General features: G+C 41.1%; 1 protein-coding gene across 24 annotated transcripts in view; it reads right to left on the bottom strand.

Moving 5' to 3' along the window:
- The window catches only part of LOC134542024 (coiled-coil domain-containing protein AGAP005037), a 713,248-nt gene that overhangs the window by 99,089 nt on the left and 589,968 nt on the right, over nucleotides 1-24,191 (bottom strand). The window lies entirely within an intron of this gene.

A 24,191-nucleotide genomic window follows, 5' to 3' on the forward strand; every position in this document is an offset into this window, starting at 1 on the left:
GACTTCAGAGGCAATACTCCTGGCCTGTACTTCAGAGGCAATACTCCTGCCCTGTACTTCAGAGGCAATACTCCTGGCCTGGACTTCAGAGGCAATACTCCTGGCCTGGACTTCAGAGGCAATACTCCTGGCCTGGACTTCAGAGGCAATACTCCTGCCCTGTACTTCAGAGGCAATACTCCTGCCCTGTACTTCAGAGGCAATACTCCTGGCCTGGACTTCAGAGGCAATACTCCTGCCCTGTACTTCAGAGGCAATACTCCTGCCCTGTACTTCAGAGGCAATACTCCTGGCCTGGACTTCAGAGGCAATACTCCTGCCCTGTACTTCAGAGGCAACACTCCTGCCCTGTACTTCAGAGGCAATACTCCTGGCCTGGACTTCAGAAGAAATTGGCGTCTCCGCCTTGGTGAGCTTGGCGGAAGGCGCCTTGCAAACAAGTTTATTCTGTGCTCACCACTCCCCGGGTCAGAAGACAAACAAGCACGCTGACCACTACACACAGTAGGAAATAATGGAGGTCATTACAGTGAGCTGATTCGAACAAGAGACTCCACTCCAGATATAGGGACCTGAGCAGTGCTTCTTCCAGAGTTGTATTTCCGTGGGGGCACTACTAACTCCGTTAATTCCATCCAGCTGTACCTTAAAATAGTACAACAGTAGCTTAAGTTATGTTTTTCATAGACACACAAATATAATAGCCTACCTACCATAACTTAATTTTTCATATTTAATTCTGACTCAGTGTGTTTAGCAAACTAAAGCTATTTGACCACATCTAATCAAGCCTATCCTGGAGAGAGCCTGGACCGATCACTGGCCCTGACTCCGCGAGCATTATGACGTCACGCTCGGGAGACGTGGCGAGAGGACCGCGGATGACTCGCAGTCACCTTCATCTTAAAAAGAACGGGGGTTGGTTCTTTTATTTTCCAAGTCATTACCAGCCCATTACGACTCTCAACGGGTTCTTGCATCTCTTAACAGGTCCCGTCGCTTTAACCTTTGTTAGGAGGAACTTCTGTGCGTGAGAAGTGATGGCTGTCTTCTTCTACTCAGTGCATGACCTGACTTGCGCTTCAACGACCGAAACCCTTTTTTTTCCCTAGCATTCAATCCGACGTACATACGATTTCACTAACAAATAGAATTATAAGATTCTTTTTTTTTAAATATTTATTCTCTCACAAGAAAACTTATCTGTGACTATAAGCCAAGTATAAAATATTAAATATTTTTATGGACGTCGGAACACGTGCGTTTATGCATGAGGGGGGGGGGGGCGGCGAGAATAGCATTTCGCTTCCCTCCTTTTCCCAGAATAAATGTTTGATCCTAGTAGTATTTTTCTCAACCAGTAGTTACAAACGTTGCATTGATGATCACATTGGTTAGAAAATCAAATTTATGATTGTCAATATACTGTAAAATGATTGCAAATTCCTAGATGGTATTTTATTTAAATTGTACTACATCTACTGTCCGAGTGGTACATATTTAATACATACTACGTCATCAAATTCTTGGAATGGTATATTTAATATTTTGGTTCGGAAACTCATTAAATAGCACAATTTTGCATCTAAAATTCCAAATTTTTCCGGGGCAGAGCTTTAGGACTGAGGTAAGTGTGATACATATTTTCGCCCCCCCCCCCCCCTCCTTCATGAAAATGTTCCGACGTCCCAACCCGTTTACACGAGGTACTAGAGCTAATAAATATTGAAGGAAAAAACATCACGTTTAAAAATAAGATCCTCTCTTGCAATTACACTCCCGTAATTAATACGCGTGACGGTGCTCCCAAGTCTAACACTCAATCTTGACATTTTTTTGTGTATTTTAACACGCATTTTTTTTTTGCAACAGGCTAGTGAAAGCATAAAATGATAATTGGCACAATGAATATGAAAGATTCTGATGGATAGAGACCGAAAAAAATTCGCGAATTCATTTCGCGATAGGCTAAAATACAAATAGTTATACCTCAGTGCTGCCTCTGCCACAACTCACCTGAATGACTCTGGGCCAATTAGAAACACAAAAACCAAAGCTTTATCGAATCACATGCTGCTACGTTGGGACGTCTCACAAGACAGCAGCCAATGAGTGAGTGGGTTAACATTTGACCGAGTGTACGTAGAACTATGGAGTTCATCCTACAGGGCATTGAACCCGCGAATTTTTCCGGTCCCTACTGATGGAAGAAAGTGACTGGCTGAATATAGAAAGAGAGAGAGAGGGGGGGGGGAATCTAGGCTGGACTACAGGGAGTTCCGATTGCGGAGGCGTCGGACGGGAAAGGACAGTCGGTGGACAATCGAACACTGCAGCAGAGTGCCAGGGTGTAGGGGGAGGGGGAGTGGGGGTAGATAATCTCCGGCAACTCTGACCTCGGAAGCACTCCGCTGCTAGCGCGTGCTCCGTGTCGCCGGTAGAAAGCCCTCTCTCTCTCCCGCCAAAGCCAAGAGATTATATAGAAAGCCGCGGTGACAGGACGCGAGCGACTTACAAGAAAGTTCCCCCCCCCCCCCTCATCGCGGGGTGTCTCTCTCTTTACGTAATAAATCACTCGCCCAAAATGAGTCTGCGCGAGTGCGCGGTTGCCCGCATTCAACCGCTTGGCCGAAAGAAAGAGAGAGAGAGAGAGAGAGAGAGAGAGAGAGAGAGAGAGAGAGAGAGAGAGAGAGCCTCGCATTCACACCGCCGGCCGAGAGGAGATGAGAGGCAGGGAGGGGGGAATTCTTTTCAAAAGCGTCATTCAGCGTCGGGAAGGCAGCTAGCTGTGTGATTAATATTTCCTTCGTTTTTTATTCGGTAGGCAACCTCCTCCTCCCCTTCCCACACAAACTATGAAAACCACACCAACCAAACTCATCATCACGCGCAGATTCTGTTTACAATAGGAGAAGGTCTCAAATCCTGATCCAACGGCAGAGTGTCCACAAATAAAAAAAAAATATTAATTTGCCGTGGAGCAAAAGAAGGTTTTAAGAACCTGAGGCGAAGAGGATAAACTGCACTTGGGTGATATGTAAACACACACATATGATATTTTGATAAAGTATTTACAGTTATATGTTTCGGATACACAGTTTCGCTTCATGCTATAGACTATTGGAAAAGTTATTTTTTTTTTCATTTTATTTTGTGTAGTATCGAAGAGTATACATAAATAAATAGGTTTATATGCTGCTGAAAAAAAAGTCTGGACATTAATATTCATAAAAAAACTTATAAAAAATAAAATACGCTTCTTGTATTAGATAGTGCATTAATTTCAAATGTACTTAATTTTAATCATCTACAGCAGATTGATATACAACCTTTTTTATCACACCTCTATTGGAATTGTAGTATAGCCGCAAATTATGCGAAAAATATATTTTTTAACTAATTAAATTTCAGTTCCAAATTTAATTTTTGCGAGGCGATGTCCACGCCGACACGTCAGAAGTCGATGGACGGACGCCGACTGCCGACATAAAGGGTCTTCGGACGGCACGCAGTCGTAGTGGTAACCAATGGCGCTCGCTCACGAGAAAGGAAGGGGGGGGGGGGTTTGTGGGAGGGGGAGGGGAGGAGATTCTCTGCCAGGGAGGCTGGAGTTGAGCGGGAGCACGACATCCAAAAGCCCGGCGGCAGCTGAATAATTCATTGTTCAACAGCGACAGGAAATACTATAGTCTAGATTAGTTACAGGTTACTATTTTCCGCGGCGTTGAGTGCGAAGGGAGGGGGGGGGGGTAAAGCAAAGGGCCCACTTGCGCTTGCAAAATAGTGACCGCGAAACGCGGGTGGATAAACGTAAATGCTAAAACTATGCTTATTGCATACATGTAGGCCAACATATGGGCAGTATAGAAACAAGGACTCCATCCACAGATGACTCGTGTCTGTTAGAACCCTAGCGCAGAACGCTCCCCCTCCCCCTGAGAAGCCTATAGATTTGCGCCCTCGACTTTTCTGCACGACAGCTATGGAATGTTAAAAAAATGAGTATTTGTAATAGTTGTCCCTGCTTTGCGCCGACATCAAGGGACGGTGCTAGGAGGTCCAGACCAGAGGAGGGGGACACTGCTTCCACCTCGGTGCGACCAATATGTGCCGGGTCCCCTCTTCGGGCCCAATAAAAGAGGGATGAACCGCCGTGCCAAGGGATTGGGAAAAGGGAGGAAAAGAAGACTTTTTTACGAACGATTGCACCCGTCCTGTTGGCTGACGGCCGGGAGCCGGGGTGACGGAGCCCTGCCCTGCTCTGCTCTGCTCTTCTCTGCTCTGCTATGCTCTGCTCTGTCTGGCTGCGATGCCGTCCACCGCTGGACCACACGCGCCAAGCCCAGCGAGTAACCAGGTACGTCGGAACAGGGGGGGGGGGGGCAGCAGGGGCGATTCGTTCCGTGCTGTTATGCATGGGGGGGGGGGGGGCCGTGAGTAGCATTTCACCCCCCCTCCTTTTCCCAGAATAAATGTTTGGTCCTAGTAGTATTTTTCTCAACCAGTAGTTACAAACGTTGCATTGGTGATCACTAGAGACCTGCAAAATTCGCGGATTCATTCGGTGATAGGCTAGAATTCAAACACATATACCTCTTAGATAATTTTGCTATTGGCTTACTGTTCATCTGAACGAATCTCAACCAGTTATAAACCCTCAACCAAAGAAGGATCGAATCACAGACAAACCAGCTGAGACGACTTACAAGTCGGCAGCCAATGAACTTGCGTTATTTGCCCGAGTGTACAGGGGTATGTGCAGTCTATCCTGAAGGCCATCGAAACCGCGAATCTTGCAGGTCTCTAGTGATGACATTGATTAGAAAATCAAATTTATTATTGTCAATAGACTGTAAAATGATTGCAAATTCCTAGATGGTATTTTATTTAAATTGTACTACATCTACTGTCAGAGTAGTATTTAATACATACTACGTCATCAAATCCTTGGAATGGTATATTTAATATTTTGGTTCGGAAACTCATTAAATAGCATAATTTTGCATCTATAAATTCCAATTTTTTCCGGGGGAGGGCCCCCGGACCCCCCGCCCTAGCACTGAGGTAAGTGTGATACATCTTATCGCCCCCCCTCTCATGAAAACGTTCCGACGTCCCTGCGAGTAACTCAGTGCCACGTGACACTGACATACGGCGCACGCACAATACCTACACGCTGTACACCAAAGTAACCTACACGTATAGCGCACAGCTTGTGAACGTCACTTCAGTATCAATATTTCCATTAATCCAAAAATAATATAATTTACGGATATGTAACGTACAAGAGCGCACGCATAATCTCATTACGTAGAAGGAAAAAAAGGGGAAACGGGAGCAGAACCTATTTACCTATTTTTTTTACTTTCAAAATCTTTCCTTTCTTTTAGAGAGAATGATAGATTTTATAAGATTGCTTTAGATTTCGTAGGGAGGGGGATAATAATACATTACCCCATATCCCCCCGATCCCTTCGTAATCTTCTGCAAATGTAACAAAAATAAATAAAACTTGTCATGTTTGTTACCAAACACAACAACTATTGCAGCATAGAAAACGTTTGGAAAATTATTATTTTCGTCAAGCAGACCGTTCATTGTATGTATTATTATAAGGCCCTCGTCACTAACGCAAATGATTTAAAATATACTCTCAATGATATCCAGATTCGGGGGAATAATGAAAGACCGATGTATGGAGCACTACGTCTTACGTCTTATGTCAAGCCACGTCACTCGGTGGCTGACGGAGAGCGAGTGGCTAAAGAAACTTTGTTTTTCCTGAAGTTCAGTACCAAGGAACATCATCTTCAACAACAGTCCGTCGGGCCGCGAACATCCGCCACGCCAGTCGCAAACGATACTACTACGTTGTTTATTATCCTCCATTCCTTCACTTCTTCCCACCAATCACCCGGCCATTACAATACAAACGAGCCATCGAAAGAACGGGAAACGAGCCCAATTAGCGCATTGCCGGCTACACGAAACAAAAGGGAGAGAAAGATGGTTGAGTGGTCAGCAGCTCGCCACTTAATGAAGTCCGCTTCACGACGGGGTCAGACACAGATATTTCGCATGTGCCTCTTATCTTATAATGATATAAACGACGTCGAAAAGTTAAGGGGGCCCGCCTAGTCAGGGAAGTATTTGTGTCAGCGGAGGCGGGATGATAAGTGCGACGCTCGCTGGTGCTTCTAGCGCAGCGTCGCCTCTAAGCGCAAGGCTATGAACTGGCGCGCAGTTTTCTCGTCGTGAATAAGAAAATTATGAGGTTTGAGCGGTGACCAGAAAATTATGGCAGAGAAATAAAGACAAAGTTGTTATACAATTCCCTGGAGGGCTTTCAAGAATCTTTACCGGGTGTTGTTTTCATGCCTAAAAATTATTCTGAAATCCCTGCGTTTTAGTCATTTTCACGCTTCTAAAAATAGTTGAAAAATGAAGTACGGAAAACAAAATACTTATGCGCCCTCAACGTCTCAAAAGTTTTTCACAAAATGATCACCTCTCGGATATCTTGAGCAGTTGCACTGAGAGAAAGGTTTGTTTGCCTCAACAAAATATTTGTTTATATGTGGCGAAATAAATATCTATTTTGTTAATTCAAACAAATATCTTGTAGTAGGAAAGATTCTGCTGACCCAACAAAATGATTTTGTCAACTCAAATTTATATTTGGTTAGGTGTAACAAATTATTCTTGTTACCGAGTTTGGTTAATATAACAACATATTTTGTTGCACCCAGTAAATATTTGTTTCGCCACATGCAAACAAATATTTGTTTGATTCAAACAAACCTTTTCTCTCTTTGTATTAAAACGCGTGGTTTCTTCTGAAGCTCATGCACGGAGCTACCTCGACGCACTCGCGGGTCGACGAACTCTACCCGGGGGTCACAGACGGCACGAGAGAGGGGGGGGGGGGCAGTCTCAGTTACACAACGGCCCGTCGAAGGGAAGGTATCGGGCGGCGAGCTGGACTTTCAGCCGGATCTCTCGGCGGGGCTGTTGCGTAACCCGGGCGGTCGCCCTGTCTCCCGGGGTGCAGGAAGTGTCCAACCCACACCTTCGACGTCATTACCCCCCACCCTACCCTTCCACGTGCGCCTCCAACACCCGACACACGCCTCGCGCTACGAAGATCCAGCTTTCGGGAGGTTTGCCAGCGTGCGGAAAGACGATAACAAACTGCGACCTCCTACACACGTTTACCATCCCCCCACCCCAACCCTCAGGCCAGAACATCTCCGACGATAGTGGCGTCCGTAGACTTTGCTGGGGTCCTCGTATCTTCGAGAGGGGCCTTACCGCGGCGCGTGAGAGAGGAGCAATATGTAATAAACCTCCCTACGGAAACATGAAAAATAATAATCTTCAAAACAACATTTTTAAGCATATCTGGAACTTAAATTTTCAACGATAGTTTTCAAATTTAGCTTTAAAAATTCCGATATATTTTTCTTCCCCCTGAGAAACTATATACTCCGGTTGATTTTTTAAATTCCAACGATCAGAATTCCAGTGAAATCGCGTGTCAATTTGGGCCAGTACAAATTTTGAAAGTTTTTTTTTTTTTTAAATTTTATTATGGACACTCAATTGAAATCGTTAGGGTATTGATCACAACTCGAACTTACATGGTAATAATTTAAGTCTTCCATTTCTGTTTACTGTCCATACTTCCCCAGGAGAGCGGGCAGGAAAGGAAGAGCGCCGGCGCAGGGCCTGCCCTGGCCTGGCCGTGAGTCCAGCCCAGGGTGTCCACAGTTAGTACTTTCGTACTAGATCTAGTACTTTTATAACTTTTTTAGTGGTTTAGTACAGATCTAATACATTTTTCTTTAATATAATAATATTATTGTAACTCCAATGTGTTTTATTATTACCTAAGCGTAATTATTTTTAAATTAACTATGGAATGCATGTGTGTGTGGTGTGATATTTAAGTTCGAGCATTGCAATGTCATAATAATTTCCTAAATTGTTAAAAACCATAAAAAAATTATAATTTAGTACTTTTTTTTCTAATCTAGTACTTTTTTCTCGCCTAAGTTGGTACGAAATATTTTTTCCTTTTGGACACCCTGGTCCAGCCTCTCAGGCCTCTCAGCCAGTCTCCAGGGCGGATCCTAGATTACTGTTTCCTCTTCTCGTGTATTCTCCACTGACCGACCACCTTCGTTTTCTTTTCCCAGCCTGGCACAGTCGGATCCTCAAACAAATACGAAATTCACAAGCGTTTTCGTCTGCACGATACTGCATTTGACACAGTTTTCTAGCGACATGTAATTGTGAATTCTCCAGCCTACTTTTGTAAAAGTGCATCATTTATTTTCGCAAGTATTTTAAAAAGTAAATATGAAAAAAAAACTTTTTTTAATGGTACCCATAATCTAAAACCTTTTTAATGATACCCTAAAACCTGATTTTTATTGGACTTCATAAATTTGGACTATTTTTTGGGTTGTTGTGACTAAAAACATAAAGATAATTGTAATAATAAATAGTTATAAAATGTACAAATAACTTTCATAGGATACTCCACTTGACCTGAAGATCCTACTTTGGAATTCTTACGGACCCCCCCCCCCCCCCACCTAATCATTTTCTTCTGACCGCAATATACCAACAACCTCTCAACCTATTTGGCTCATAAGCGAACTTGAAAATTCAATTGGCCCCACACGCGTACCCACCAAATACTAACGCCCACTCGCCTCGCTTTGTTCGATCGATTGTGGACTTGGGAGGAGGGGAGGAGGGATAGTCCTGCTGTGAACCGGCGCGAGGCCAGCAGGACCTCGTGTGTACCAGCATCACGAACCTGGTGAAAGCAGGACACGTTACTGGCCTGCCTTGGTCCTGGCGAATACATTCTAAAATTCTGGCACACAAGTTGGGCAACCAAGGTGCTTTAAGAGGGATTCAAAATATAACCACATATTGCAGTACAGATGTATCGTTTCTTGGCCCGATGAATAGGGACCGGAAAAATTCGCTGATTCAATGACCTCTAGGATAGCCTCCATTATCCTCTGCATTTCTCAAGTAAACACGCGTGTTAATTGGGTACTAAATTGTGAGGCGTCTCCACTGGGTAGCTTGTGATTCGACGCTTCTTTGGTCGATAGTCTCTCATTGGCCCAGAGAGCTCCAGTTAAACTGCGAGCCAATAGCATAACCAGCAGAATTGTACACATGTTTCAATTTCAGCCTATCACGAAATAAATCCGCGAATTTTTCCGGTCTCTACCGATGAACCACATGGCCAGCTCTGGACCTTTGTAAATGACAACATTTGGGACTCCATGTCACTCTCACACATCAACTGCCGTCACCCACGTGAAGCATGGTAATACAGTGATTTCCTCCCAGCTCTTTAATCCGAGAAGGTGTCTTTTCGTTTCAATCCCTCTCCATAAGATTTTTTTTATTAAGATGTTTCAGGTCCAAAGCGTCCCTCGCACCAATCATGTGCGTGCAAAGTAGTTGAAGGCTAACGGCATACTGACCTGAATGTACTTTTCCTGGTTGGTGGGAAGTACGTGTAGGGGCAGGCATTTTTCGCGAATAAATCTGAACGGCTATTAGACTGCAACAAGGTATACCCGCACCAGCGGTTTCTTCCTTGTGACTGGCGGCTGTCTGCGAGAGAAGTCGTCTTTTTTTGACTTAGCCAGTCAGGACGCCTTTGCTTTCGCACTGAATTACTCTGATTGGTGTTGTATCAATCGACATGTACCTGAAAGAAATTCACCCAATCACGAAACACAAACGGTGCTGCAGTGTTTTAACTTATAACTATTCTCGGAATCTTATCGCGAAATATGCATGGCCGTAAGTATTTGCTATTCTCGGCAGGGAAAAAACACTGCGAATGCGCTCAGTTTTTTTTTTGGCAAGACGCGAACTGGAGTCTCGTGAGGCAGCTCGCTCCCTTTGAAAAGTCCTCCCCCCCCCCCCCCTTCATACACCGACCCTCACCCGGCACGGACCCCCACAGGCGCGTCAAAGTCGCCTGCTCGCGCGCCACGGCAGGCGTCAAACGGCAAACGTCAAAGGTACACATTCCGCAGCAGAAAGTAAACATTTCGTCCGCTCAACTCGCAGCCGGAATACTGCGCTGTCGAATATAACGTCGAATTCTGAACGTCTTAAATTCAAAACATACTGTATTTAAGGAGGACACATTAGACGCCAAATTGCTTTCAACCTTGTAACATTATAAACGTTATTTAATTATTTATTTACTATTGAAAATGTACATTTGTTAAGGCAGAGATCGTAAATTAGTGCCTATTGGCTGTATTATTATATACAGTTGTAGACATGCCCAATTATAAACGAAAATTGCTTTATATAGGAAAATATTCGTAGCAGCCAGTAACCATTAACAGCAGGCATTCCATTAAAAATCGAAAACAAGATGGCATATTTCTGTTCCTATTTCGCCTCCGTAAGGCCGTGACACTCACCGGTCGAACAAAAAAAAAATGTGTGTGTGAGCTTATGTACGGGCATTAGAAGTAATATTTAATTGGCGTAGTAAACAGCTAACTTTAATTTTGCATGCAAATAATTAATAAAAATAATATAACGAAAGGACTGGAGTGATATTATAAATTCGGTTGGTAAAGTATAAATTCAATTATAGTCATTTTTTTAAATATATACTCAGTATCCAATATTAATATAAACATTTGTATACAATTAATTATTTATCTTAGAAAATAATCCAGTTAATTTTAATTATTAATAAAAATCAATTTTATGCTGAATGTTTATTCTTATTTATTAATTAAAGTTATTTATTAAATAAGAATGCAATAATATATAATGAAAATAATGTATACATACAGGAATATAACCTTACTAATATAAATACACTTGAAAAAGTTTACAAACACAATTACTATCATTAATATTCACAATAAATATATTTTTAATAATATGGACCAGTATTAAATACCAATCACTAATATATACGATTTAAAAGAACATAGTTGTTATTTTTGCGTGTAGCCTTTTTCCGTCCTGTCAATTTTCGTTGCATGTTGCGCGTGCATCGTAAAAAATTCACTCTCGTAATTTTTCCATGACGCGCCTAAATTAGTATAACTTCCAAAAGTTCAGCGAAAGGTCGGGAGCATAATAATTTTCAAAACAGGAAGTTCAGAAGTACGTAGTTAGGCTACGAAAGCCTTTGATCTATTCGTTTTTAAAACTCATTCTAGAGACCGGAAAAATTCGCGGGTTCAATGACCTCCAGGTTAGACTCCAATATCCTCTACACAGTCGGGCAAATGCCAACTGTTCATTGGCTGCTGACTTGCGAGTCGTCTCGACTGGGTGGCCTGTGATTCGACACTTCAATGAGTGAGGGTCTCTAATTGGCCCTCAGTCCTCCAGATTAACAGTGGACCAATGGCAGAAGCAGCACTAAGGTATAATTATTTGAATTTTAGCCTAGCACGAAATGAACGCGCGAATTTTTCAGGTCTCTAACTTATTCACATGAAAAAAAAAAATATATGATTACATTTCACGCCAGCCAATCTTCATCCTGTGCCCGTTATTCCTTGTTGATTTCTACTTGGTCGCACTGGAAGCCATGTTGGCGAGAGAGACGCGCGGGAAGTAGTCCCCGCTGCGACCGCTGCAGAGATGCGGCGCTGCATGCGTAGCGCCCGTGTGTGGTCGCCGACACAAGGAAGGGGGGGGGGGGGGCACGCAGCTCCGTGTTGCTGCATGCTCTAGTAATCTCCTTGACCTCAGCGGGTCGCTCGTAATTATACCTCCCGGGCTCACCGGCTGCCCTTTCCTGCATTACACACCAGAGCTGACGGCGTCTGGACTCCGCGCGAAGCTGCACCGGCTTTGCTACGGGAGTCTGCATGCACCCAACCGCGCTCACCACCTTTGGGGCTGATCTACGTGCAATCAGTCCTCAGTGGATGATCATAGAGAGGGCCATGCATATTTCGCGAAAAGCTTCCGAAACTAGTTATAAGTTAAAACACTGTAGCACCGTCTGTGTCTCGTGATTGTGTGACTTTCTTTCAGGTACATGTCGATTGATACAACACCAATCAGATTGAAGTGTGTAAAAAGTATAAAGCTAAATAATGAAAAAAAAAACACAAGCCTGCTTACATTTGATTGTTGACAAAATCTTAGGCTTACGTGATGTATTTTGAGGCAAGGAAAATTTTTTTTGGGGAGGTTGTCGAGGGTGGGGGGGGGGCATTAAGGTTTTTCGCCTAGGGCGCCAATTTACCTTGCACCGGCCCTGCGCATATTTCGCGAAAAGATTACGAAACTAGTTATCAGTTAAAACACTGTAGCACCGTCTGTGTCTCGTGATTGGGTGAATTTCTTTCAGGTACATGTCGATTGATACAACACCAAATCAGAGTAATTCAGTGCGGAAGCAAAAGCGTCCTGAGTGGCTCAGTCAAAAAAAGGCAACGACTTCTCTCGCTAGACGGCCGACAATCACAAGGAAGAAACCGCTGGTGCGGGTATACCTTGTTGCAGTCTAATAGGCGTTCAGATTTATTTATGAAAAATGCCTGCCCCTACTCATAGATTATAAGAGCATACCTGCCAAATTTAAAGTTTATACGTGTTATAGGTCCAGATAACTGGTGATGAGTCATTGAGTGGTATTTTGCTTATGTACATATCAACGTGAAACAATGTTAAACTAGTAGACTTTTAGAATGACTTTACTTCCACGAAATTAAACATAAATTTCCGTTGAATATAATTTAACTTTTTTTTTGTGGATTGTTAAAGAGACTGCAGGACAGAAACAAGAATTAATTTAATGCTACTTCATTATATATTGTAGAAATTAATTTAAGAATAATAGCTTTATTTAAGTGTCGAAATCCGCAAACGTAACACGTTACAAAAGCTCACGTTTCACGAAAGAGATAATCAGAAAATAAATTTTATATATATATAAACACAAGTTTAAAGCGTCACATATTCCAAAACACTGATATGTAACTAACAAAATCGATTTATGTTATTTCACTGCTTATCACAAACTTGTAATACCTGTTTATTTGGGCCAAACATCAACAAAAAAAAAAAAGAATTATAAGATGTATACTGTTGCAATTGCAGTGTTACAAAAATATTGCGGATATTATATATTTTTGAAGTTAATATTTTTTAGGCGTGTTATGAAAAAATGATGATAGTGAAATTTTACGATGCACGCGCACCTAGCAATTAAAATTTCACAGGGTGATAAAAAGGCTACATAGAAAAAAAAAGCCATACAAAACAAGCCTACATACCCTACAAATAAACATTGTGTGGTTATAAATCTTATACTTTAGTTATTGATATTGAATACTGGTTCATATTATAAAATAATTAATTTTTCGTAAATATTAGAGATAGAAATTGTGTTTCAAAGTGTTTTCAAGTGTATTTATATAAGTGAGGTTATGTTCCCTTATGTACAACGATGTCAGGTTGCTTGTAAGCTTTCACTGTCACTGTCAAGGAGTGTCTGTGGAGGGTTTAGTAGTCTCCTGGCCGTTTTCATGGGAGTGTTTGTGAGGTTATGTTCCCGTATATATAATTTATTTGCATTATAAAATAATATCTATTACATTATTATTTAATAAATATTTAAATTAATAAATTAAAATAAACATTCAGAATATTTACTGATTTTAATTATTAATTAAAATGTATCTAGATTATTTTAATAAATTAAATAATAATTTTATACACGTGTTTATATTAACGTGTCATACTGAGTATAATTTTTTTTTAATTTGATTGAATAAATATTTTATTTATATTTATATATAATACCACTACAGCCCTTTTATTTCATTGCTATTAATTATTTCCATTCAAAATTAGAATTAGTTTTGTGGTACGCCAAGTAAACATAACTTCTAACGTGCGTACGTAAGTACAAGCACCCATTTTATCTCTTACGTTACCAACTCGGTGCACACGATAATTGAAAAGTTTTAATTAAAAAGTGCCATATCCCGAATGTTCACAATTACTTCGAACAAAATATCCTTATTCCCAATGCCTAGTTTGCGTTGGTATTGCCTGTATTTATCAAAATGCAGTTAGTTTCGCAGTGTCATGCCTAGTATTCTACATTTTACTCGATGTCCTCGGAATCAGGGTTTTTTTTTTTCGACACGTGGTCTTTTTTTTTCCGGATCACACGTGGGAACGAGCAGGGGCGAACGAACCACAGTCGTTCAGCGGTCGGAACGCAACGAGAGCAGCGGCGAGGGAAAGGGGCATTTAGCGCCGATTACCCTGTCCCGGGGACTCCATGAACCCAGGGAGGGGGAAGCAGGGTTAAGTAACTGCGGAGCGGACGTTACGAAACCACCCTCCATCTGCGCTAACCACGAAGACACGATGCCGGCTGGGCGTGGTCGACGACGCCTTGTTCGTCCGGCAGCCGGAGAACTGGAGTTCCCGCGGTCCGTGCGGATATGGACCGTTCTGCGCCCGAGACTTCTACACTGGCGTACATATCACTAGGGACATAGACTGTCACAGGGGTTTCCCCCCCTTTTCTTTGGTAACCCAGCGCTCTTAGAAATAGCCCTACCGCCCTGGGGCCCCCACGGGCGTGGATGCGGATACGCCGCATACGCAACCAGGAAGAGCGTTAGAGCTTTTGGCTATGCAAAGGGATTGAGGCTACCCATCTCAGTTTATGCACCACCTCCGGCCCCCTACTCCACTCAGCTAACCAGCAAGTTGGATGCTCCCTTAGCCCTCTGGAGTTGTCATCACTTCTGGCGCCTACCCCGGTCGCGGGTTCAATGACCTCTAGGATGAACTTTATAGTTCTACGTACACTCGGTCAAATTTCACCCTCTCGTTGGCTGCTGTCTTGTGGAGGTGTCCCCAACGTAGCGGCCTGTGATTCGGTACAGCTACGGTTGAGTGTTTCTCGCTGTCCCCGGGTCTTCCAGGTGAGTTGTGGGCCAATAGCAGAGGCAGCACTGAGGTATGACTATTTGAATTTCAGGCTGTCGTGAAATGAATCCGCGAATTTTTCCGGTCTCTACACATTACCCATAGAACAGTCACAATGCGCTGACGTACACATGGCCATTTACGTTTGTTTACAAATTATGCTCAAACAAACAAGCGGTTTTTTGTTACACGTTGTTAATAAATGTCAGGCAATCTATTAAATTATATATATATATATACACAAACACACACACACACATACTTTGGTTAAAGAAAGTCAAATTTTGAAAACTAAATACAGAAAAAATGGTATAGCCTAAAAACTGTTGAACCCAAAATGGCGTCTTTCGATAGTCATCCAGCTCCTTAAACTATTTTTTTTTTTAATCAGTAACATCTTAGCTCTCGGTATGCGGCATTAGGTAAGAGTAATTTCGCGACTGGAACGGAAGTCGATTGGAACGTAAATATGTAAATACGGTTGCTGCCATCTGTGGGAGTCTCGGAAACCTCGAAAATATGGTGGACCCGCGTAATTCAACCGTATGTCATTGGTGAGGGCAAAAACTGCCATTCTTCTCACGGCCAGAGAAACTGGCGAATCCTGCGTGGTGACATTAAATTGTTATACTGGTTCTAACGAAATCGATAACCAAAGATTAACTGATCCACGAACAGTCCAGAACATAATCGCAGTTAGCAGCTCACGCGTGTAATTTTTTTTTTTTTGCGAGATTCAATACAACATTTTCACGAGTATTTTAAATGTTACTGATCTAATCCAATCAACCTTTCGTTTTGGTATCGACCACCTAGATGAATGAAAAACCTAACTCCCCCGACCCCCTCGCGAGAAATGTAATACTTTAATAACTATCTTACGTATTATTTAAGAAGCATACTTAGCATATACATTTTTCTTCAACATTAAAGAAATGAACTTATACAAATGCGGACTCGGGGTTTGGTTGCCCTGGTTCTACGGTATTTCAGAACACGGGAGTATGTACGTGTCAGTCAAGGCCTCGACCAATGAGACGCGAGAGGCACGCCACGCAGTCGGCGCGCTGATACGCCTGGTTCCGGGGCGACGCTCAAACACCGCAATTAGCCGTCGACGGAGCGCGGTGAAAGGCATCGACACGGGACCGCCGGCAGCGCCCTCGTTAGAGCCCTTCCCCCCTCCCCCGGCCCAGTTCCCGACCCCCTCCTCCCAAACACCCCTCTCTCTCCAATAGCGGCGGTGGCCAGCCAAATCGCGGAAACGTTCAGGAGAAGTGTCTGCGTGACACGTCAAACATCGAGGAAAATAAAATCCGATCAGCAACGCGGCATAAGCTATTATCAGTAGAGACCGAAAAAATTCGCGGATTCATTTCACGACAGCCTGAAATACAAATAGTTATACCACAGTGCTGCCTCTGCTCAACCGTAGCTGTATCGCATCACAGGCCGCTACGTTGGGACACCTTCACAAGACAGCAGCCAATGAGAGGGTGACATTTGACCGAGTGTACGTAGAACTATAAAGTTCATCCTAGAGGTCATTGAACCCACGAATTTTTCCGGTCCCTAATTATCAGGCAAATAAATCAGTTAAATTTATTTAACCTCTTTATAGTAGCCACATATTTTATGGCGTGGCATACCAGAAATTTTGCATCTTATACTAATTTATATGGAACATTTATTTTTAAAATTACAAAACAGCATTAAAAGTTTTTTTTTTTCGCGTTTTAAACCTCTTCCACTAGGCAATTAGTCATTAAGTAGATAACATTACGAAATGTACCTAACACTTTGGATTTGAACCTCCCGTCCGAGTTTATTTTTTGGCAGTAGTTACGGGCCCACACAATAGATAGCGTTAGGCTACGTGTCACGCAAACCATGGTTTCAGTTCCCGCTGTAAGAATCGCAATGACCACGTTATTTACGACATGCGGTGCAAATCAACAGTGACGTATGTCGTAAAAAAAAGTTTTAAAACGTTAGGGAGGCGCTTTCACACTGAGCGGACAAGACATGCACTGGGGGGCTCATAATGGCCTCCACATTAGATTACGGGCACTGGACCCAGGATACCTTTTAATTTTACAGTCAGGTGCTACATTATAACTGCATGGTTATTTCTGACCTACTCTTTTTAGAATGATATTTAACCTGAAAATACAAAGGTATGATTAGGGAAACATAAAAAAAATAAACAGGGCTGGATCCTGGATTCTAGCGGGGGCCATGGTCGACTGCTGCAGGATCGACAGACCGCGACTCCCCTCCACCCCTCCCAGCCACGCTGCCGCGGCCCAATCACAGCCCCGCACTCGCCCGGGGGCTTCTTGTTTTAATAATAATATAATATTGATAGTTTAGGTCTTCTGGTTTTATCAGTGGAGCGCTACTAATGATTACCGTATTCATTTTTACATTTATGTTTTTTTTCTCAGTAGCCTTTTTTTATAGACTTTATGTTGAATCTGTGAATAAATATTTTGACGTGACGTCTAATAAATCGATGAACGCCGGCTGCACGTACGAAAAAGTGTCCCGTTACGCATTGTCTCGTTACGTTGTGTCCCGTTACGCTCATTGTACGCTTGCGCCGCATCTATCTCTCTTCCACTCGATTGGAAAAACCATCGATTTTACTTTTTCGAGGCACATTAAACTTGAAACACTCCCATTCGTTTCCTACTTTTCCTATCATCGTCCTATCCTTAACAGAATAACACAAATTGGAAGAAGTTAAATAGCAAACATGTATAAAAGTTATAGTTAAAATAATCTCTTCGTTAAAGTAATAAACATATTTAAATTAATGAGTGCAAATAAAAGTAAATTTATCAATTAAATTGCAGATTTCAATTCACTCCTTCTTTGTCTTCGTACAAAATAGTAATAATTCAATAAAATTGATTCAATTTTATTCATAAAAGTATGCAATCATTTCATCAATGTTTTGTTATGACGTTGTCACGTTAAACTATCGTCCGTAAACCGACTTTACAGACAACCAATTTTTATTGCATCTCTTTTTTTTTTAATCGTCTAAAAAATTCCACGTAGGTACAGAGAAAATACGTGTTGCGCGTGTTCAGTCTCCGGACGACCGCGACACACCAGCAGTTCCTCTGGAGCCACGCCTCGTGTCTGCACGCGCTAGCAGGGAGTTACTGCCCGGAGCGAATCCATCCGCGAGGCCGGTAACTAACTCTCGAGCTGCACCGTGTGTGGGGAGAAGGGAGGGGTGGGGGGTGTTGTTAGCGGGATGAAGGAAGGCGCACTTTCGCCGCACGTAGGTACGTAAGTCAAGTCGTAAAGAGAGACGTCGTCGGCGCACCCGGCGGGGGGGCGCAACGCCGGACGGCACAAGGGTTTTTAAATCTCACGTCAAACGGTTAATCATTTCTATCTGGCTTCTGCATGTATCGCAGACAGAACGGACATCTCACACACACGGAAACACAAGACACAAGAGGCGGTCCTAGACATTTTCAAGCGCTCTAATATTTTGGAGAAAAGCCTTACCTACAAAGAAATATTTTTTTTTGTACTTTTACAAAATATTCCTTTTTAAACCAGTTGCCAAGAAATAGTTTGTAATACTACAAGAAATATATTGTAACTTTGTACGACTATGGTTATTTTTGCACGTTATGAAATACGTTTTTTTTCGAGATAATACTGAATATTTATATCGAAGTTTTATTCAAGCATATTTGTTTAAACCAATGTAAAAGATAATCGAATATCCAACAATTTGACTTTATTATATTATGCTTATTTAATGTTCGCGGTTAATACTGGAAAGATATTCAGGGAATGGATTATAAATAACTTTAACTATTGGAGGAACTAGGACAACACAAAGCATACATGCCCGGGTAAAGAATTCAAACCCAGTATTACTGCGAACGAACACTTTTTTGTACTGATACAGTATTTTAATGTAAATTAAAAAAAAATTATAAACATCTGTAAATATACATGAATGCAGTGTAGGGGTCTGGGGGTAATAGAGAGTAGCCCCTGGAAAAAGGGAGGCTCTACCAGGAAAAAAAAACATTTTTTCTTTGTATACATACGTTGATAGTTCAGTATTGCATAAATTAATTACATCAGAAGCAAGTGAATAACACATTTTGTCATCTTTGAAAATACTTTATTACTTATTTTTACAAACAATATATAACTTTATAGAGTAATGCAATAATATAATGTAAAAAAATAATTTAACTATTCTCTACTTGTTAACAATTAGGCCAATTTATATCATATCTCAGTGAAGCACAGTGCCTATCGTGATTATCGAGATCAACAAAATAAATTTATCTATTTAATTTTTTTTAACACTCAGAATGAAAATACATTAAAAATCTGCTAGGGAAATAAAATTTGTATTTTACATTTTCGTCAGATATATAAACTATCCATACTATAAAGTAGGCCTACAGCTTAAATCTGGAGGTTGATGTAGTGCATTTTATAATTTGTCCTGCGGGTGTTGTATTCTTGGCAGAAGAGTTGTATTGGAATCCGCTATAATTTGACATATAACTCCTTCAACACCGAATAGGACAGTGCAGGTACCGTAACATGAACACACAAGCCTGGAAGGTCGGGGCGCTGAGTATGAGCGGTGTCTTCAGCCGCGTGTTGAAGGCCAGTTGCAAGGCGGCGGCATGTGTGATACGTGAGTGAGCAGTCTGTAGCAGCAGTAAAAGGGGGGGGGGGGAAGAGAGAGAGAGAGAGAGAGAGAGAGAGAGAGAGAGAGAGAGAGAGAGCGGGCACGAGTGACAAATTACCAATTAGGGGCAGGTCCTCGTGTTTCCTAGAAAGCTGCTCGGCTTCACACCGAACCAACCGAAAACCAGATCATTTACCTGCGCACTCTCGTTCAAAAACACGGTTTGGGCACTCCTGCGACGTACGTAAACTTGTATTTAGGAACATGTATTCTTCACGAAAAAATTTTGACACCGGTCTGTTTTGTGCCTGATGACGGGAACAGACGTCAGTTCCCGAAACGTTTCAAATGTTTTATCTCAGGAAACCCACAATGTTCGTCGGTGTTAGCTTTGTTGTGTTTGTCCATATTATCTATCTTTCATCGTTGTGTTCGTATATTTGCTGCGTTGTCCAGGTTTTGTTGTCTGTCTGCATTTACTGTTATTTTATAAATTCTCGTCGTTGTTAGCTCACTGTGTTCGCCTGTGCTGTTATTATTTTTTTCATGACTAAATTCCTTCCCTGGAATTCTTGTGCTGTCTGGTATCTAAGTTTGAATGTGTTTGGCTGTGCTGTCGTCGTTTTGTTTTCCGTAATAGATGTTTAGGTTCATCGTTGGGTTTATCTGTTGGAAAACAGCTGATTTAGGCTCTTTTACTGTGGGTTTATGTTTTCATTTTTTAATTATTAATTTGAATTCATGAATTTTTTCCCCCTTACAAACAATCCAAAAACTCCAATGGCGTATGTCCAAAAAAATTGTATTAAATCAAAATTCCCCATTGCATTTAAAGAACGTACGAGCTTGTGTGTTAAAACTTTGTAGCATTGTCCGTGTTTTTTTTTCTCTCTTTCAGATACATGTCTACTGTCGGCGCACCAATCACAGCCAATCCAGTGCGGAAGCAAAAGCGGCCAAATAGCGGCTATGGCAGACGGCAACCAATCACGAGGGAACAATCGCTAGGGAAGGCAAACCTTGCTGCAGTCTGATCAGCGATCAGATTATTTCATTTTTATATTATAAACATAAATATCCGTGTGCCTACATATTTATTAAGAACTTTTTGAAGTTAATTTCAAATTTACAGCTCAGTTTGAATTTATGGCGAGCAACAGGATTATTCAGAGGGAAAGTTATTTTTCGCGAGAAAAAAAATGAAAGCTAATTATACTGCAACCAGGCTTGCCTGCACCCCAGTGGGTCCATCCTTGTAAGGGAATACACTGCCTTATTTGGCCGGGACGCGCTCTCTGCCGCACTGAATTGTGGTTCGTGGTTCGTGTGCCGACAATGACACGCACCTGGAAGAAACTCGGCCAATCACAAAGCCCACACGCGATGCTACAAAGTTTTTAACACACAGCTAGTCTCGAAATATTTTTCGCGAAAAAAATTACACGCCCTTAGCGGTTCACTATTATCAGATTGTTAAGATTATATACTCGCTAACGCAAGCTATGGAGAAGAAAAACCATATGGCTAGCCTACCCCATTTAACTCCTACGAACGCGCTCCTGTCCATAAACGAGGGGGGTTGCCAAAATAAACCGAGCTTATTTTTTTTAAAGTATGTATTTACAATTTAAACAAAAATTGTGTGCGTGGAGTCAACGAGCGACACAAGTGAAACTTCTTGATAATTAGGTATAGATAGTGATAAATTATTTACATCTTCAATCACACTATTCACATATAAATGAATGATATAATGTTAATTGCACAAATCAATAACTCTTTTACCACACGAATCAATAAATTGTAGCTACTTTAATTGAAATAAAAGAAATAAGGTAGCGCAATTGATAGCCGTTACGAAAACTGAAAATTCCGTAGCATCACTGCTGGGAAACACACACATGTGGACAAAAGAAGACTGTTCTTGCTGTATTGTATACTTAACCAGTTTTTGAATGTATTATTATATTCCAGAACATTCTTTTGGACTCATGTCGTATGTAAGTGAACTTAGTGTCCGCAAATTTACGAAGCTCCCTGGATAATTTGTAACCAGCTTCAAGTGAACCACATAACAAGTGTACACACACGCCCGTCGTAGACTAACTCTGTACTCCCGGCACATTTTACATCGTTCTTTTGATTTTGAACCGAACCATTTTCCTTATCTCTCAGAATGCGCAGAAAGGAAATTTTTTACTTTCATGAACATTGAAACATAAATTAATACTTAGGCCAAGTGAATGAAAGATAATGTAACATGTGAACAGTTGTTCGACAACAACTAAATTATAACCGAGGATCAAGTATGACCTGTTCCTTTCACTACAATCAACTATCACCCCTAATTCAGTATTAACAAGGCCGGTCCACATTCCGTTGCTACTCAAGGATACCGAAGCTGCTACGCCTGTCTCTCTGCAAGCACTCTCACACGCCAGACTGTTACATATGTGCCACACGTGTCTTCCTCCACGTGCTTTGGTTACGCTGTAATTAGAGCGCTAATTTTTTATTTACTGAGAGTAAATGCATTTAAGTCACATCGATATTATCCTCAGTAGGTCACTAAGGTTATTTTTGTAATTCACATTTATTTAAGTGGACATTTAAAAATCGATTGTCACTGCAAAAAAAAAAAAACATTCGTCAAAATGAATAGCGAATGTAGGCCTATCATAGAGACTACACATTATTATCAGACATAAATGTTCATATATTGTATGTTTTGTATTTTTGAAGTACAAATAATTACACGTAAATTATCTACTTCCTTCCACCGACACAAACAAAATAAATAAATAGCGAATGTATCATAGAGACCACAAATTATTATCAGACATACTCGTATATAGTATGTTTTCTATTTTTGAAGTATAAAAAATTACACGTAAATTATCTACTTCCTTCCACCGACACAAACAAAATGTGTATTGAAAGTAATGTACAGAAATACTGTTCTACATTAGGCTGATATTTCACTGTTAGAAATTACAGTACATTTTCAGATTTTTCCTCGAAGAATTCAACTCAAATGAACAAAGAGTTCTTCGCAATCTGAAATAACTGAATGTTCGTTTAAACTTCACAGTATTTCGACTTCCGAGTTGCAACATAGGTGGACACACATGTGGACATGTGTAGACTTAATCAGTTTTTGAATGTTTTGTTACAATACCTTGAGTATTCATTTGAAGTCACGTTCAAAGTAAGCAACCTCAGTGTCCATAAATACACGAAGATGGCCGAAAATTTACCTAGATACCTGAATAATTTGTAAGCAGAATCCTTCGTAATTTGAAGGTGAAAATGTTTAACAGTGTAGCCGCGAATAAATAAACACACGCACACATATATTTTTTCAAGCTATCGGTATGTGCAAAAGATGATAAAGTGTAGTTAGCTGAAGCAAAGCAGCAGGGAGACGAATCATTCCTAAAGGCAATTTATCTCTTAGCTACTTCCTAGATGTTATCCCTATAAGGGTATGTTAGGAGTATTTTATGCATTATTAATATGCTGTAGTTCAATTTTTCTGGCTCTTCTAACATTGGTCTTCTTATTTCAACCAGGTTATTTAAATATCTAAAAATTATTTACTTGAATCTTCAGTATATAATTTATTATCACAACACACATATAAACTATATAGGTATATTCGTGAGACAACACAACATGCAGTGTATACGAATATATAACCCTATAATGAAACTGCTAGATTAATACATTTCCAACAGTGTACAGTGTTACAAATTGTAGTTTCATTATTTCATCTGCAACTTCCATGTCCCCAGGGAGACAGCAAACGCAGGTGGGACTTCATTTGCCCGCCGTGTGCGTGCAACCGCAGGAACACACTCGTCGGTAGTCTAATTAAGTGGTTTGTTAAGGCGTAATGACACCGTTTTAAGTTCCCGTCCAGAACGGTGAGTTAACGTCCTTAATGGTAGATTCTGTAATTACTTCTCATTCTGGGATCATGATTTACACCCGCAATCTAGCTGAAATGAAAAGTACCTACCTACCTACCGGCGAAGATGTCTGTTGTAAGCAAACAAACCGTGGATTCATAGCTGTGGACAAAACAATGTCTGCTGTTAATGATGAAATTGATGGAATCTTGTTGATTTAAGCTTCATTAGAATTACGTTTGCGTCAGCACATTTCTCCCGGTATGATTTAAGACAGCTATGCACTGTTATAAATTACAGACTTTTCACTGAAGAAATAACCTCAAATAAACAAAGAGTTCTTCGTAATATCAAATAACTATATCGTGGGCTTAGTGGAAAAAGTCGGTTAGTCCAATTTCCAGAAAAAGACTGTTAGTTAACTTACCAAGTTTTGCATGCCTAGAATAGCGTTATAATGGACTTGCCGAAATAAATCTACAAGAAAACGTCCACAATCATTCATTATTTGGACTTCCAAACGTTTTCTTGGCGAAGATATTGCCCTTACAACTTCATCTGTGAAATTAATTCATTTTCACAAAAAAAAAGTAAATCTTAGTGTT

This window comes from Bacillus rossius, assembly GCF_032445375.1.
Source record: "Bacillus rossius redtenbacheri isolate Brsri chromosome 4 unlocalized genomic scaffold, Brsri_v3 Brsri_v3_scf4_2, whole genome shotgun sequence".
Taxonomy (NCBI): Eukaryota; Metazoa; Arthropoda; class Insecta; order Phasmatodea; family Bacillidae; genus Bacillus; species Bacillus rossius.